Source organism: Lepidochelys olivacea (assembly GCF_965140295.1).
Source record: "Lepidochelys olivacea isolate rLepOli2 genome assembly, chromosome: 4".
In the NCBI taxonomy this organism is placed as follows: domain Eukaryota; kingdom Metazoa; phylum Chordata; order Testudines; family Cheloniidae; genus Lepidochelys; species Lepidochelys olivacea.
Window position 1 is genome coordinate 65,952,600 of NC_140414.1, and position 14,953 is coordinate 65,967,552.

The 14,953-nt window shown below is 39.7% G+C and overlaps 1 protein-coding gene across 6 annotated transcripts in view; it reads left to right on the top strand.

Annotated features, from left to right (window-relative positions):
* The window catches only part of MND1 (meiotic nuclear divisions 1), a 51,643-nt gene that overhangs the window by 10,143 nt on the left and 26,547 nt on the right, over window positions 1-14,953 (top strand). The window lies entirely within an intron of this gene.

The window sequence follows — 14,953 nt, forward strand, 5'->3', positions numbered from 1 at the left end:
ATTCTGTTTTCCTACAGTCCTTGCCATATCTATCTCAGTTTGTTACAGGACATGCTGCCAGTAGGTCCATTTCACCCAGCTAATAAAGTTTTTTTTCCTGCTATTATACCGTTTTATCAAAAAGAGCCTATTCGTGAGCCAGAACACAGATGCTTTAAAAAATGTTGCCATGGTTGAGAAGATTTTTTTGTTTGTGTTTTTGTTCCATTGATGCAGAAAAAAATTGTGGCCCATTTGCTTCAGATTCAAAACATTTTTACCTGGGGAATTATCTTTAAATTATTGGGCAGTATGCATTTTCCTTTTTACGCCATTGTATGTTGTGGCTGGGTGATGTTCTGAGGACTAAAATGGACATCCCAGCAGAGTGCTGCCTTAACTTGGGTATCTGTTTCTGGCTGGTAGCTTTAGTCCTCAGGTACCCTGTCAAACCAACCCTGCACTCCTGTTTAGGGGAGTCGACCAAACTGGTCACAATGTTCTAGATGAGTGCATGACTCTCTTTTGAGCCAACGTTGTTATTCTATATTTTCAGTATTATTTCTATTTGTTTTTTAAATAAACGCAATTATTCTGCTTGTTTGTTTGAATTGCTGTTCACTGGAAAGACTTCTACTCGTCAGTTTTGTTTATTCAGAGTATAAATATAACCAAAACTCAGAGGGCGACTTTTTGTAAGCAACTTCATGGTCTGATCACATGACATTTCTTTTAATCTGTTCTTTCCCTGATTTGGAACAATTAACTGATTCTTCAGTGAATGGGTTATGAATACAAAATTTATTTATTTCAGAGCATGTTACTTATTTAACTAAAGGTGGAATGAGCTGAGGCCTTGTTTACATGAGAGTTTTCTCAGTGTAGTTCTTCATCCACTCGGCTTTATCTAAACTGGTCTAAGCTGTTTCCCTTGTGAATCTCAGCATCCACACAAGACTGCTCTTATTTTTTAAAATAGGCCCACCACATTCTGGGCAGGCACCCCTGGGTCCAGTGTTTTGCTGCCAGGCTCTATGTATTCTGGGATTTTTCTTTTGATGCGTTGTAGGGTAGCTATTGGAACCTACTGAGATTTGGGTCAGATTCACAAACTCCCATGATTCCTTTCCTAATATCCCATAATTCCTCTGGTTTTTCACAAGCCAGCGTGATTTTCAAAGTGCTGTAAGGCAGCATGGAGGAAGCACTGCAATCCTGACCATCACTAATAGGAGCAGGGTGTTCCAGATGTATTGGCAGTCATGTAGGCAGGTGCTTTGGATGAGTTGGAAGAGATGCTAACATGACTATGATGCCCTCATATCTGTTCCTGGTTCCACCACTGACCTTGCAGGGCAAGTCACTTACCCTCTTTGTGCCTCAGATCACCAATTTTTATAGTAGAGGAGCACTTGTGGCACCTTAGAGACTAACAAATTTATTAGAGCATAAGCTTTCGTGAGCTACAGTTCACTTCTGAAACCAATTTTTATAGTGAGTTTAAATAACAGCTCCCTCACAGGTATGTTGTGTGGCCTCATTAATGTTTGTAAAGCCTCACATCCTTGTGTGACATCTGAGATTGTCAAATGAAAGGCACGATGTGAGTGTAAATTATAACGTGAACTGCTTCCGCTATCCTCAGCAGGATGACCTTGCAGCATTTCCAGGTGTGGCCTCCAGTTGAGAGTCTGCGGGGGATGGAAATTAAATCCATTTTTGCCGCAGGGCAGTAACACTGTGCTGGTTCCTGTATGACATTTTAACAAGGTTTTTAATTCTTTGAAAAACTAGATCAGTTTAACTCTCCTCCACTGACCTATTTTGGAATTAGGTTCCTAGCAAAAGTAGTAAAATTCATCACCTCATTAGAGCATCCAAATAAGATAGAGACAAGGCAACTTGGGAGATCTACAAACTGACCAATTGAAAAACCTGCCACAATGTAAATAAGCAACTGAGCAACCAAATCAGTGTGTGCCAAAACTCCAGCCTTGTTCACCCAAACACACCATTACAACTGCCTTGTTGAATGCAAATTTGTTTTTGGACATGTCATTTCAAGTCTGACTGAGTATAATTTATTTAAAAGACCACATAGCCTGCTAGCAGAACAATGAAATCGATATGCTATAGTCATTATTTTGCCCTCTGGCCTATCTTATCTCTCTCTCTCTCATATTGATGAATATTATCCTTGGAATATCCTGCAGTAGCTGCATTAAAATCACATTGAATATTTAAGATCTTATCTACATACATTAGTTGTACTCTACTGGTATAGTGAAAGTGATATTGCCACTCTAGTGTATATGCAGTTATAGTAATATAAGGGTGCTTTATATCAGTATGGCTAGTCTCATATGGGAAGGGGAATAAACTACACTGGTATGAGCCCTTTATATCAGTATACCTGCATTCACAATAGGGGTTGTACTGGTGTAACTACTTCAGGAAAAAAATCACACCCCTAACTGACGTAATTATACTGGTCCAAGAACTGCATAGGCTGGGCCTAAGACATTCTTTAGGTTTCTTCGACGTATTATTCTGAGTTATTGAAGGGGAAGGGAATTATATAGTACTTCAGTTAGAAAAGACAAGTGGACTTGCTTGTTTCCTTCTGGATCCTCACTATTCTGTAAGTAGGCCTTTCTGAAGAAAATTTGCATTTCAATAACAGTAGCTCTCTGGACACTTATTTTTACTAGATGTTGAAATGTTCTGTCTATGATTACAGACTTAAAACAATTAGTTACATCTAAGTGTTTATATTCTTCCTTACACGAGCACTTGCATATGTTTTCTTAATGCTTTCCAAATCCAGTCAGCAAGTCTCTCATGTCATAACGTGTAAAGCAGCAAATCGTAAGTTATCATCCCACTTCTTTAGCACATCACACACTTTTGATTATAGTCATACAGCCTACAATGTGCAGTGTGATATGTTTCCCTTTTGTCTGTCTTGTCCAGGTCCATTTGTATGGTAATATTTATTGTCCCCTCCCCTCATCCGTTTCAGAATCTGAAAAATGTAGGCTTTCATATTGGAGAAAAAATAGTTAGCGGTTTGGTAGAGGGTGAACCTTTCTCAAGTGTGCTGAATTTAACTGACACTATGTAGTCTTTGGCTGCGTTAGTGCTATGAAATTATATTTAGGACTTGTATTTTTTGCTGGTAGTAACAAATGTGGCTGTAGTGAAGATAGGACTCTAAGAGCTTTGTCAGTGGTTGATTTTTTTTGTATCCTAGTGTTCCTAATGTAGATAAGACCTTTGTAGAGAGCCTGAATAAATAGTTGTGTGACGGGGTTGAACTCTTTCCCCCCCAGTTACTTCAGTGAAGTGTTAATGCTGAAGACTTGCAGGATATAACTACTAATTTTTCAAGTGGCGAGCTTAAGGCTTTTCATCACATACATCGCTACAGCTGTAGCGTAGCCTATAGTGAAGACACTCCTATAAGGACGGGAGAAGCTCTCCTGTTCGTGTAGTTAATCAGCCTCCCCAAGAGATGGTAGCTATGTCGGTGGGAGATGCTTTTCTGCCAACATGGAGGAGGAAGACATGGGGGTGGAGGAGAAAACAGGTGGGGTAGGTTGGTATTACTATATAGCTCAGAGGTGTGGATTTTTCACACCAGTATAGGTCTGTACTGTAGACCTGGCCTAAACCTCTTTCTTCAGCTTTAGAATGTGTTAACTAAGATGATCTAATAACACACCTTTCTATTAGTCAAAACAAACAGTGAGTTGTGACACAGACGTTTTTGTAAATGTGAAACAATGGGCTAAATTCCTCCCTGGTGTAACTCAACAATTAAGCCTATGCTTCAGCCTGACCAGCTAGCATATGTTAAAGTCTACACTAGAGTTTTAGAATAGGTGTTTGCTAACATGTTCTAACACATTTTGAAATCCTAGTGAAGACAAGCCTAGGGGCAGTCAGTTTAACAACTGCTTTTGCAATTTAACACTTGTTTCAGTCTTTTAGGAATTACTAAACCACACCCAAATTATTCAGCTGATCACCAGCAATGGAATCTGACTCATCTATTCAGAACCAAGAAAATAAGAAACTTTATTCTTGGATATCAGTGTTGTGGTTCAGCTTTCATTACGGCTATGTACACGTTTGTTTTTTCAGGAAAACTCCATTGCATTATCAAAAGTGATGTTGGGACACAGTAGTAAAAATGCTGGAATTCTATACTTGTGCTTTTACCTTTGCTGTCGCTGGTGGACCTGCAACAGTGTGCAATTTCTTGAAAAATGCTAGGGGTAGGCAAGACTTAAATATTCCTCTTTCAAAGCATTTCCAAATTCAGTGCAGTAACTATAAATTACTAGAAGGTCCACAGAGAGCAGAAAATACTGTTCCAATACTTTTATTTTGGCCTCCCTTGAAAGTAGCTTGTTTCTTCAGTAATCACGTAAAGAGCTCAAGATTAAATCATTGTTTGTTTTTAAATGGATATTTTCTTTGAAGAAACTCCCCCCCCCCCCCCCCAAAAAAAGTCATAATGCCTTTGGTCACTTAGTAGACACTTCCCCATCCTTTTTTCTCAGTTCTTAGTGAACAGCGTGAGTACATTCTAGGCAGTGATCCTGTTGTGCAATCAGCAACATGGCAATTAACTTTGGTTTTAATTCCCTTTTCATTGTGGGTGTCACTGTTGTTCGGGTGCTTTTGTTTTTTAGTTTCCCATCTTGCTCTTGGTTTTCTGCTAAACACCCAGGGTGGAATCATGGCCTCGTTGAAGTCCATGGCAAAACTCCCATTGACTTAAGTAGGGTCAGGATTTTACCACTGCTTTCTAACCCAGCTTCCCTCTTGAGAACCACAAGAAGAAGTGTGAATAATAAAGCTGGCAAACATCTTCAATCACATGGTGTCTGCAACAAATCTTGTTTCCAATAGCCTACAGAATAAGTAGTACCAAATGAACCTCTATGTCTCTGCCAAGAGAAAGATTACTGACAGAGTTGAACAACTGTTTTCTAAACAATGTTTTTTTTGATGGGAATAGACAAAAAGATTTTATTCTCTTCCAAACTTTTCCCAGCAGCAGGTCCAGATAACTTGCAAGCAAGAATTTTAAAAGAGTTGACCAAGGAGTTTTGTGGATCATTGTTGGTTTTCAGTAAGTCTTGGAACACTGGGGAAGTTCAGGGAACTGGAAGAAAGCTAATGTGTAAATATTTAAAAAGAATAAATGGAACAACCTGAATAAATATAGATCTGTCAACTTGATACTGATCCAAAGCAAAATAGTGGAATAGCTGATATGGGACTTGGTTGATAAAGAATTAAAAGGATACTAATATAATTAATGCCAATCAGCAAAGGTTTATGGAAAATAAATCTTGTCAAACTAATTTGGTATTTTTTGATGTGATTATAAGTTTGGCTGATTAAGGTGGTAATGTTGATGTTATATATTTAGACTTCTGTAGGGTATTTAAGTTGGTACCACATGACTAGAATGATACAAAATTAACATTATACATATTAAATGGATTAAAACTTTTGCCTAAACTTCAGTGTGAGCAGATTAGGCACATGGTTGGGCCAGTAATGAAACTATGTGTACTGTAACTATTGGCTGTCCTATTGTGATACTAGGGCTATGAATATACTTGATGGTATCTTCTTATGTTGGCATTAGTGTGGTTTATAAAGTTCTATATAACCCTTGTTAGCAGAAGGTCAGTGATTGCATTGGCTACTTGGATCACAGCAGTCCCCACGGTAGATTTGCTCACTCCGAATCGATTCCCGACTGACTGGTAGAAGTCAGGTGTTGCAAGCTTCCACAGGGCTATCGCCACTGGCTTCTCAATTGTCAGGGCAGCTCTCATCTTGGTATTCCTGCGCTTCAGAGCGGGGGAAAGCAACTCACAAAGTCATGTGTTCCAGACCCATAATCATTTTTGTTGCCCTTCTCTGGACTCTTTCCAATTTATCCACATCCTTCTTGTAGTGTGGGGCCCAAAACTAGACACAGTACTCCAGATGAGGCCTCACTAATGTCGAATAGAGGGGGACGATCACGTCCCTCGATCTGCTCACTATGCCCCTACATATACATCCCAAAATGCCATTGGCCTTCTTGGCAACAAGGGCACACTGCTGACTCATATCCAGCTTCTCATCCACTGTCACCCCTAGGTCCTTTTCCGCAGAACTGCTGCTTAGCCATTCGGTCCCTAGTCTGTAGCTGTGCATTGGGTTCTTCCGTCCTAAGTGCAGGACCCTGCACTTATCCTTATTGAACCTCATCAGATTTCTTTTGGCCCAATCCTCCAATTTGTCTAGGTCCCTCTGTATCCTATCCCTGCCCTCCAGTGTATCTACCACTCCTCCCAGTTTAGTATCATCCGCAAATTTGCTGAGAGTGCAATCCACACCATCCTCCAGATCATTTATGAAGATACCTCCAGATCATTTATTGACGGTGTGTCTGTGAAGTATAGATTCCCCCACCATCAGTTGATGTAAAATAGAATTCGAGTGATTTTATAGTAACTTTTTTTTAAAAAAAGCTGGTTTTATGTGAATTATAGAGGGATTATGGGCTAGATTTAAAAAAATAAAAATAAATTAAAAACGTGTGTTACCTTATTTTGTATTGTATATCCCATGATTATCTTTTGAAGGAAAAATATCAGCCTTTTAGAGAGACACTCTGAAACTGAATGCAGAATTTTTAACACAATGGCATCTCCCTCTCTTTTTACCTCTTTCGAAGAATTACTGGCCCAAACCTGTGCCTCATCTGCTCATGCTGAAGTTGAGGCAAAAGTCCCCCTGACTTCAATGTGAACTGACTGTGGGGAAACTTATTTTGGGTCAGACTCTGAAACTTGCATTAAATAGTACTTTACTTCATGAGTGAAGTCCCACTGACCACTGAATAAGCAGATTTTAATAATCAGTGGAGTAAGGTGATGTGACTGAGGATGGTAAAATCTGGTCCTGGGTGAGGAACTCCTAGTATTCTAACAAATGTAATGGTACTTTAGGCCTTCGAGGTGGCGTGCAAGTGGGATGCCAGCAACCACTTCCTCCCTGGGGGCAGCTTCACCCAATTTGCTGACTGGAGGTTCATCCCCTGGGCCTGGCTCGTCTGCGTTCCGCTGAAAGGGGCCATGTGCCACAGGAATAGAGACAAACAATACAGGAAGTGTGGCTATGCCAATGAGACACTCCCCCATGTCCTGTGTAGCTGCAAGCCTCATTCCAGAGCCTGGCAGCTGCGACATAACGCCATGCAACATCACCTAGTCAGAGCCATCCCACTACCCATTGGGAAGATGGCTGTGAACTCCGCCATCCCCGGAACCAACAGCCAACTGTGAGCAGACATCGTCATCACTAATGAGGACCAGAAGAAGATCATGATGGTGGATGTCATAGTGCCCTTTGAAAACAGGACCCCAGCTTTCCATGACGCCCGAGCTCGAAAGGTGGAGAAATACACCCCTCTGGCCTAAACCTTGAGAGCTAAGGGTTACCAGGTTCAGACACACCCGCTGATTGTTGGAGCCCTCGGCACATGTGACCCCAGTAACGAGCATGTTACGAGAATGCGGAATCGGTCAATGCTACGCTCAGCTGATGTGGCAACTCATGGTTTTGGACGCTATCAGGTGGTCAAGGGACATCTACATAGAACACATCACCAGACATCGGCAATACCAGGAGGGATGAGCTGGAGTGCCGATGAGAAGCGTCGTCGGGAAAGTAACTGAAATACTTTCCTCGTGGATTGTACTTTCTAAATGGACAACCTATCCTAAATTCTCAATTACTGAGGGACAATCTTCACTCATTGCTATATTTGCTTTCCACAACCAACTCTCTGTATAAGTACCTGAATACTTGGATGCGAATATCTAAACTGTATTCTTAAATTTATTCACCTAAATTTGGGGGTTATTGCTGATTATGCACTATACGTATTTTATGACTTTAAAGACAAACTTTGTATTGTGTGGATAATCTAAGCACTATACCAAGATGTACAGACACTCTTTTCTTAACATGTGTATTATATAATTTTTTAACATTAGCTTTAATAAAATTTTTAAATCTGTTTTTATTTGGAAGCTCACAGGACAGAGGTCCCCTCTTTGGAATGAGTGGCACATGAAAAGTTCACACAGGAGAATTTAAGGCCACTCACTTGTCTGATCTGTGAATAAAGCATCCTCCAATTTCAGTAAAGCTAAATTTCAAAACTTGGTTTGAAGCAGAGATACTTATTTTAAGAAAAAAAAGGCTCCTGCGTTCTGCGTACATTCTTAATAGGACAGCTAATTGTTACCGTACATATGGTTCCTTTACAGTCTGTACCCTGTACTTGGAATTAGAGGTGACTTTAGAAGTGACTTGATTGACTGAACATTACTTCTAGTTTATGAAATCAACATAGAGTAACAAATGCAGCTGTGAAAGGCTGCTGTCAAATTGCTAGATTTAGTCTCTGTGTGTGTTCCACTCTGGGATTTCTAGTACGCTTATAATACGTAAATGTATACCTTGGACTTATTGTGCATTCAGCTTCCAGAATAATGACTTGAATTATTTTTGTGCTCTCTTTAGAGAGTGATTGGATATAGAGTATAATTTATATCAGTCCCTTTTGAGTAACACATACAGTGTCTGGGATTGTCTGTGTTTTGTCCCTGAAACTTTCTGACAGTATGTGTCCTAGCTGGTTAGAAACCGCAATCACTGAAAAGCCTTTTAGGTAAAAGTTGTCAAAAGAAGACTTCCTTTTTTTAATGATGATGTTCTTCAGCATTCTTTCTGCTGTCCACTGACCTGGTAACTATTAATCCCCACTGGTTCTCTTATTTCCCAGTTCAGCAAATTCTAAATTGTGCGCTAAGAAAAACAGTGACAAAAGTTTCTGGGGAATTGCACATGTTAAAAACTTGCACTGTTTTGTCAGATGTGTCTGATGGATTTTTGATTGCTGTTTCAGCTCTTACTGTAAGATTGCTTGCAGTTGTGAAGCGAGGATAAGGAATGAGGCATTTCTACTTGTTCTCATTTTTGTTCAGGTTGATTTGACATACTTGATATCTGAGTAAACAGCCATCTGTCCCTGAAGTCTTGCCAATTACACCAACTCTGAAAGCAGTCAGAGAAACTTAATTCTTCCACTTAATCATGTGCAAGTCCTCATTCTATCTTTTGTCAAATCCATCTTTTTGTCTAATTAAAAAAACCTTGGTCTGGATTTCTTATTTTCTGTTTCCCAACTGTAGAGTTTACAACTGGCATTATAGCTAGATAACAAAATAAATAAAAATAAAATTATTTTCTCTGAAGAAACATTTAATGACTTACGTGTTAGAATTAATCCCAGATTAAAATTACAGTATTAAAAACTGCTTCCTTTCAAGTATTGTAATTCAGTTAATAGTGTGAGGGTTGTTGTATCTATGGCAAGGAGAGGTAGGTCAAAAATTTCAAAAACGGATACTTAATATTAGACTCCTAAGTCATCGTTAGGTGTCTAAATAAGGGGCCTGATTTTCAGTAGTACTAATTATGTTGACTTCAAGAGGAGTTCATGGCTGCTCAGTGCTACTGAAATTCAGGCCGCTTTGGAGCCTAACTTTTTTAGGCACCCAGTTTTATGGTCTGGACAATTCTCCATCATATGTTTGTAGAAGGAGTCAAGTATTTTTCCAATCACGATTCCCTGCAAAAATATCTTCCTTTATTCAGCTAGCATGAATATTTCTTCATTCATTATCTTCCAAGTTGTTAATTCCAGTTCTGCTAACTAGTGCTAGTAATTACTTTTGTTTTTGAATTTTTTTTCTTTATTTTTTAAACCTGGTACTGTTTAAGTCAAAGCTTCTTCAAACTTGTTACCTGGTATTTCACTTTTTACTAACAACAGCTAAATTCTTACTGAATTTGGCACTGCAGTATATAACGCAAGGATTGCTGCTGATGGAAAAGTGCATACTTCCAACTCCTAATTAATGTATGAGGAAAGTAGTACGTGTTCAGATATAAAATACAGCTCTTTAGTCAATCGTCCTATATTTTTCAAAGGGTATGATATTTGCTTTTCTAGGAACTAGTATTAAGAACAGAGAACAAAATGAAACTAAAAGCATCATATTGCAAAAAATATTTAATGGAGAACTGCTGAAAACAACTATTACTTTCCAACTTGACCCATTCCGCTTGTTTCATGCTGGCTTTATTTTAAATGCCTAACGTAAAACATCACAGAACAAAATAGGTGTTTTAAATATGATTAATTATCCTTAAATTGTCCAAAGCATTCACTTTTTTATCATTGAGAAACATGCTTGTAAACCATAATTGTTCAATTATAAAAATCCTTTGCAGTTCAATAGTAACAAATCTCACTGGTGTTGGGGAAGAAATATATTGTGGGCAGTTTTAAAAATAAGGTTCAGGAGAAATTGTTCTGTGTACCACTCTTCCACTATGAGCAGTGTAAGAAAACTTTAGTATGAAATTTTTGCTAAAGTTGGATTGATTATTTTTCTCCAGATTTTTAAATTAACATTCAACTGAGCTAATCTGTCTCTTTATGGTACAATTTCATATATGCAAAAAGAAAAGAGCTTTTGTACTAAGTGCTCTCTCTCTCTTCTCCCATCCCCCAAAAGAAGAGGCTTCCCTCAGGAGTCTAGAAATGTAGTGGGACTGGTTTCTTGCTTCTTACTCTTGCTGTTCTCCATTTTTCCATTCTACTTGTCATCCCTCTTACGTTTTTTTTTTCCCTTCTATGGAAGCCTATTATGCATATTCCATTGTCTGAAGACAAGATTCTTATAGCTCTGCCTTCATCTTCTCTTATACTTCCTGTGCTTCACTATTTTGATTGCTTTCTTTGACTCCTTCACTAGGTGCAGATTCTATCCCTTCTTTCATGCTGTTCAGCAGGCTTGGAACAACTGCCCAATTAATGTATTTCAAGTTTCTCCTTTTCCTTACAATGTCAGAAACTTCTTTAAAAACCTATTTTTTTGACATTATGTGGTATATAATAAACATGTCCCATTCTTTCTGTCCTTCCCTGAAACTGTTTTTTCTGTATCCAGTGTGTCATTGTGGGACCTGTTCCTACTTGGATTCAGTTTAGTTATTGTGCAGTGTTTATGTACCTAAGTGGCACTTTGTGAATGATGATAATGCCTTCGGTATCGGTGATCTCTGGAGAGCAGAGCAAAACAGCTGTCTGGTACACTTTTTATCACAGATGCACTGCTTCTGTTGTGAGTTTCCTGGCAGTGTAATTAGCTAGCAAACATATATCTTAAATATCTGTACCCTGCTTTAATCAGCAAGTGTGTGATTGGAACTATATATGTATAAGATAAATAATTGTATCAACAGACCTTTGAGTCTGCAGTTCAATGTAACTCTAGTAGTACAGCAGAAACCAATTCAGTACAGTGACTTGGCCTACAGACTGATCTACGTTATAAATAGCTTTAGTTAGTAATAGTTGGAGAGTGCTATTTTTGTAGTGTTGTATACACTTGGTTTTAGTGCAAGGATTATGATTTTTAACTTGTCTATTTTTAATGTTTTATTAGATGAATTTCACTAGATTCCACTCTGTTCTGTATATCTGTATTTTGTTAGACTGCTTTCTACCTTCAGCTGATGAGTTACTCTTCCATATAATTGCTGATCAAAACAAAATATAGCGTAATAAATGCTGTAAAATTACCCTCTTCTTTGTACCTTCTGAGATCCAGTTTATCTAATCTCTTCAGTGATGAAGAAGGTTTCTATAATATAGACAGGAGCATATAATTTTTTTATACATGCAGTTTTTTTATACAAAACAGTCTGTTTTTTGTTCAAACGAAAAAGCACACCAGTGCTAACCTCTGGACTGAGACAAAGCATGGAGAATTTAAACCCAGAAGGAATTAATTTGACTAAATTATGAGTGTCTGAAAAAGGGACATTGGAATGGTGGTTGGAACTCGGTAACTATCTTGTGCACCATCTCCACCTGCTATGGTAATTATGTTGTCTTACCATCTTTGGTTAGGTTTCTTGACTCAAAGAAAACCAACTATGATGATGATTCTTTTAAAGACCAAAATGATACCAGTGTAACAGCTGAAAAATGCTCTTGGTGGTTGGCATATGGGACCTTTGGTTTGATTTCTGTCCAGTATACACACTGGAGTCTATGTTTGCATGACTTGTGGCAGATTTATAGCTGTTTTTAATGTGATAGAAAGGCAGGTTACATAGTTGGAGGGATATTAGTGGTTAGAGAGGTTGAGAATTTGGGATCTAGAAGGAAGATATCCAAGAAAAAATTTCACTGTTGTTCTGAAAAATAAGAGATCAGCACTTTAAGATAATGCATGTATTGGGACAGATTTCAGGAAGGTTTCAGTCTTTGACTGCACCACAAGGAAGAGCAAGGGGTGTGAAACTACTACAGCATTTGCTCAGGAAACTTCCTGAAAAAGCACAAGATCAAATCCGCACAGACACACCCCTGGAACCCCGACCTGGGATATTCTATCTACTACCCAAGATTCATAAACCTGGAAATCCTGGGCGCCCCATCATCTCAGGCATTGGCACCCTGACAGCACGATTGTCTGGCTATGTAGACTCCCTCCTCAGGCCCTACGCTACCAGCACTCCCAGCTACCTTCGAGACACCACTGACTTCCTAAGGAAACTTCAATCCATCGGTGATCTTCCTGATAACACCATCCTGGCCACTATGGATGTAGAAGCCCTCTACACCAACATTCCACACAAAGATGGACTACAAGCCGTCAGGAACACTATCCCCGATAATGTCACGGCTAACCTGGTGGCTGAACTTTGTGACTTTGTCCTTACCCATAACTATTTCACATTTGGGGACAATGTATACCTTCAGATCAGCGGCACTGCTATGGGTACCCGCATGGCCCCACAGTATGCCAACATTATAGCTGATTTAGAACAACGCTTCCTCAGCTCTCGTCCCCTAAAGCCCCTACTCTACTTGCGCTATATTGATGACATCTTCATCATCTGGACCCATGGAAAAGAAGTCCTTGAGGAATTCCACCATGATTTCAACAATTTCCATCCCACCACCAACCTCAGCCTGGTCCAGTCCACACAAGAGATCCACTTCCTGGACACTACAGTGCTAATAAACAATGGTCACATAAACACCACCCTATACCGGAAACCTACTGACCGCTATTCCTACCTGCATGCCTCCAGCTTTCACCCTGACCACACCACACGATCCATCGTCTACAGCCAAGCTCTGCGATACAACCGCATTTGCTCCAACCCCTCAGACAGAGACAAACACCTACAAGATCTCTGTCAAGCTTTCTTACAACTACAGTACCCACCTGCAGAAGTAAAGAAACAGATTGATAGAGCCAGAAGAGTTCCCAGAAGTTACCTACTACAGGACAGGCCTAACAAAGAAAATAACAGAACGCCACTAGCCGTCACCTTCAGCCCCCAACTAAAACCCCTCCAACGCATTATTAAGGATCTACAACCTATCCTAAAGGATGACCCAACACTCTCACAAATCTTGGGAGACAGGCCAGTCCTTGCCTACAGACAGCCCCGCAACCTGAAGCAAATACTCACCAACAACCACATACCACACAACAGAACCACTAACCCAGGAACTTATCCTTGCAACAAAGCCCGTTGCCAATTGTGCCCACATATCTATTCAGGGGACACCATCACAGGGCCTAATAACATCAGCCACACTATCAGAGGCTCGTATACCTGCACATCCACCAATGTGATATATGCCATCATGTGCCACCAATGCCCCTCTGCCATGTACATTGGTCAAACTGGACAGTCTCTACGTAAAAGAATAAATGGACACAAATCAGATGTCAAGAATTATAACATTCATAAACCAGTCGGAGAACACTTCAATCTCTCTGGTCACGCAATCACAGACATGAAGGTCGCTATCTTAAAACAAAAAAACTTCAAATCCAGACTCCAGCGAGAAACTGCTGAATTGGAATTCATTTGCAAATTGGATACTATTAATTTAGGCTTAAATAGAGACTGGGAGTGGCTAAGTCATTATGCAAGGTAGCCTATTTCCTCTTGTTTTTTCCTACCCCCCCCCCCCCAGATGTTCTGGTTTAACTTGGATTTAAACTTGGAGAGTGGTCAGTTTGGATGAGCTATTACCAGCAGGAGAGTGAGTTTGTGTGTGTATGGGGGTGGGGGGGATGTGAGAGAACCTGGATTTGTGCTGGAAATGGCCCACCTTAATTATGCACATTGTAGGGAGAATGGTCACTTTGGATGAGCTATTACCAGCAGGAGAGTGAGTTTGTGTGTGTGGTTTTTGGGAGGGGGGTGAGAGAACCTGGATTTGTGCAGGAAATGGCCCAACTTTATTATCATGCACATTTTGTAAAGAGTTGTCACTTTGGATGGGCTATCACCAGCAGGAGAGTGAATTTGTGTGGGGGGGTGGAGAGTGAGAAAACCTGGATTTGTGCTGGAAATGGCCCACCTGATGATCACTTTAGATAAGCTATTACCAGCTGGACAGTGGGGTGGGAGGAGGTATTTTTTCATATTTTCTGTGTATATATAAAGTCTGCTGCAGTTTCCACGGCATGCATCCGATGAAGTGAGCTGTAGCTCACGAAAGCTCATGCTCAAATAAATTGGTTAGTCTCTAAGGTGCCACAAGTCCTCCTTTTCTTTTTGTGAAAACTACTGTTCTTATGCAGGGGGCATGTATAAATGTTCCTCTTCAAAGCATACATATATCAGTGAATTGACTCAATAGAATCCTAGCAATGACCTTTATACAATGTATTGTAAATCTTCACTGTCCAGTTATTTTTGCATCCTTTTATTACAAACTGAACTGGAAGGTAGACAATAGTACTTCTTCCAAAGTGCTGAACAAACATGATATAATTGG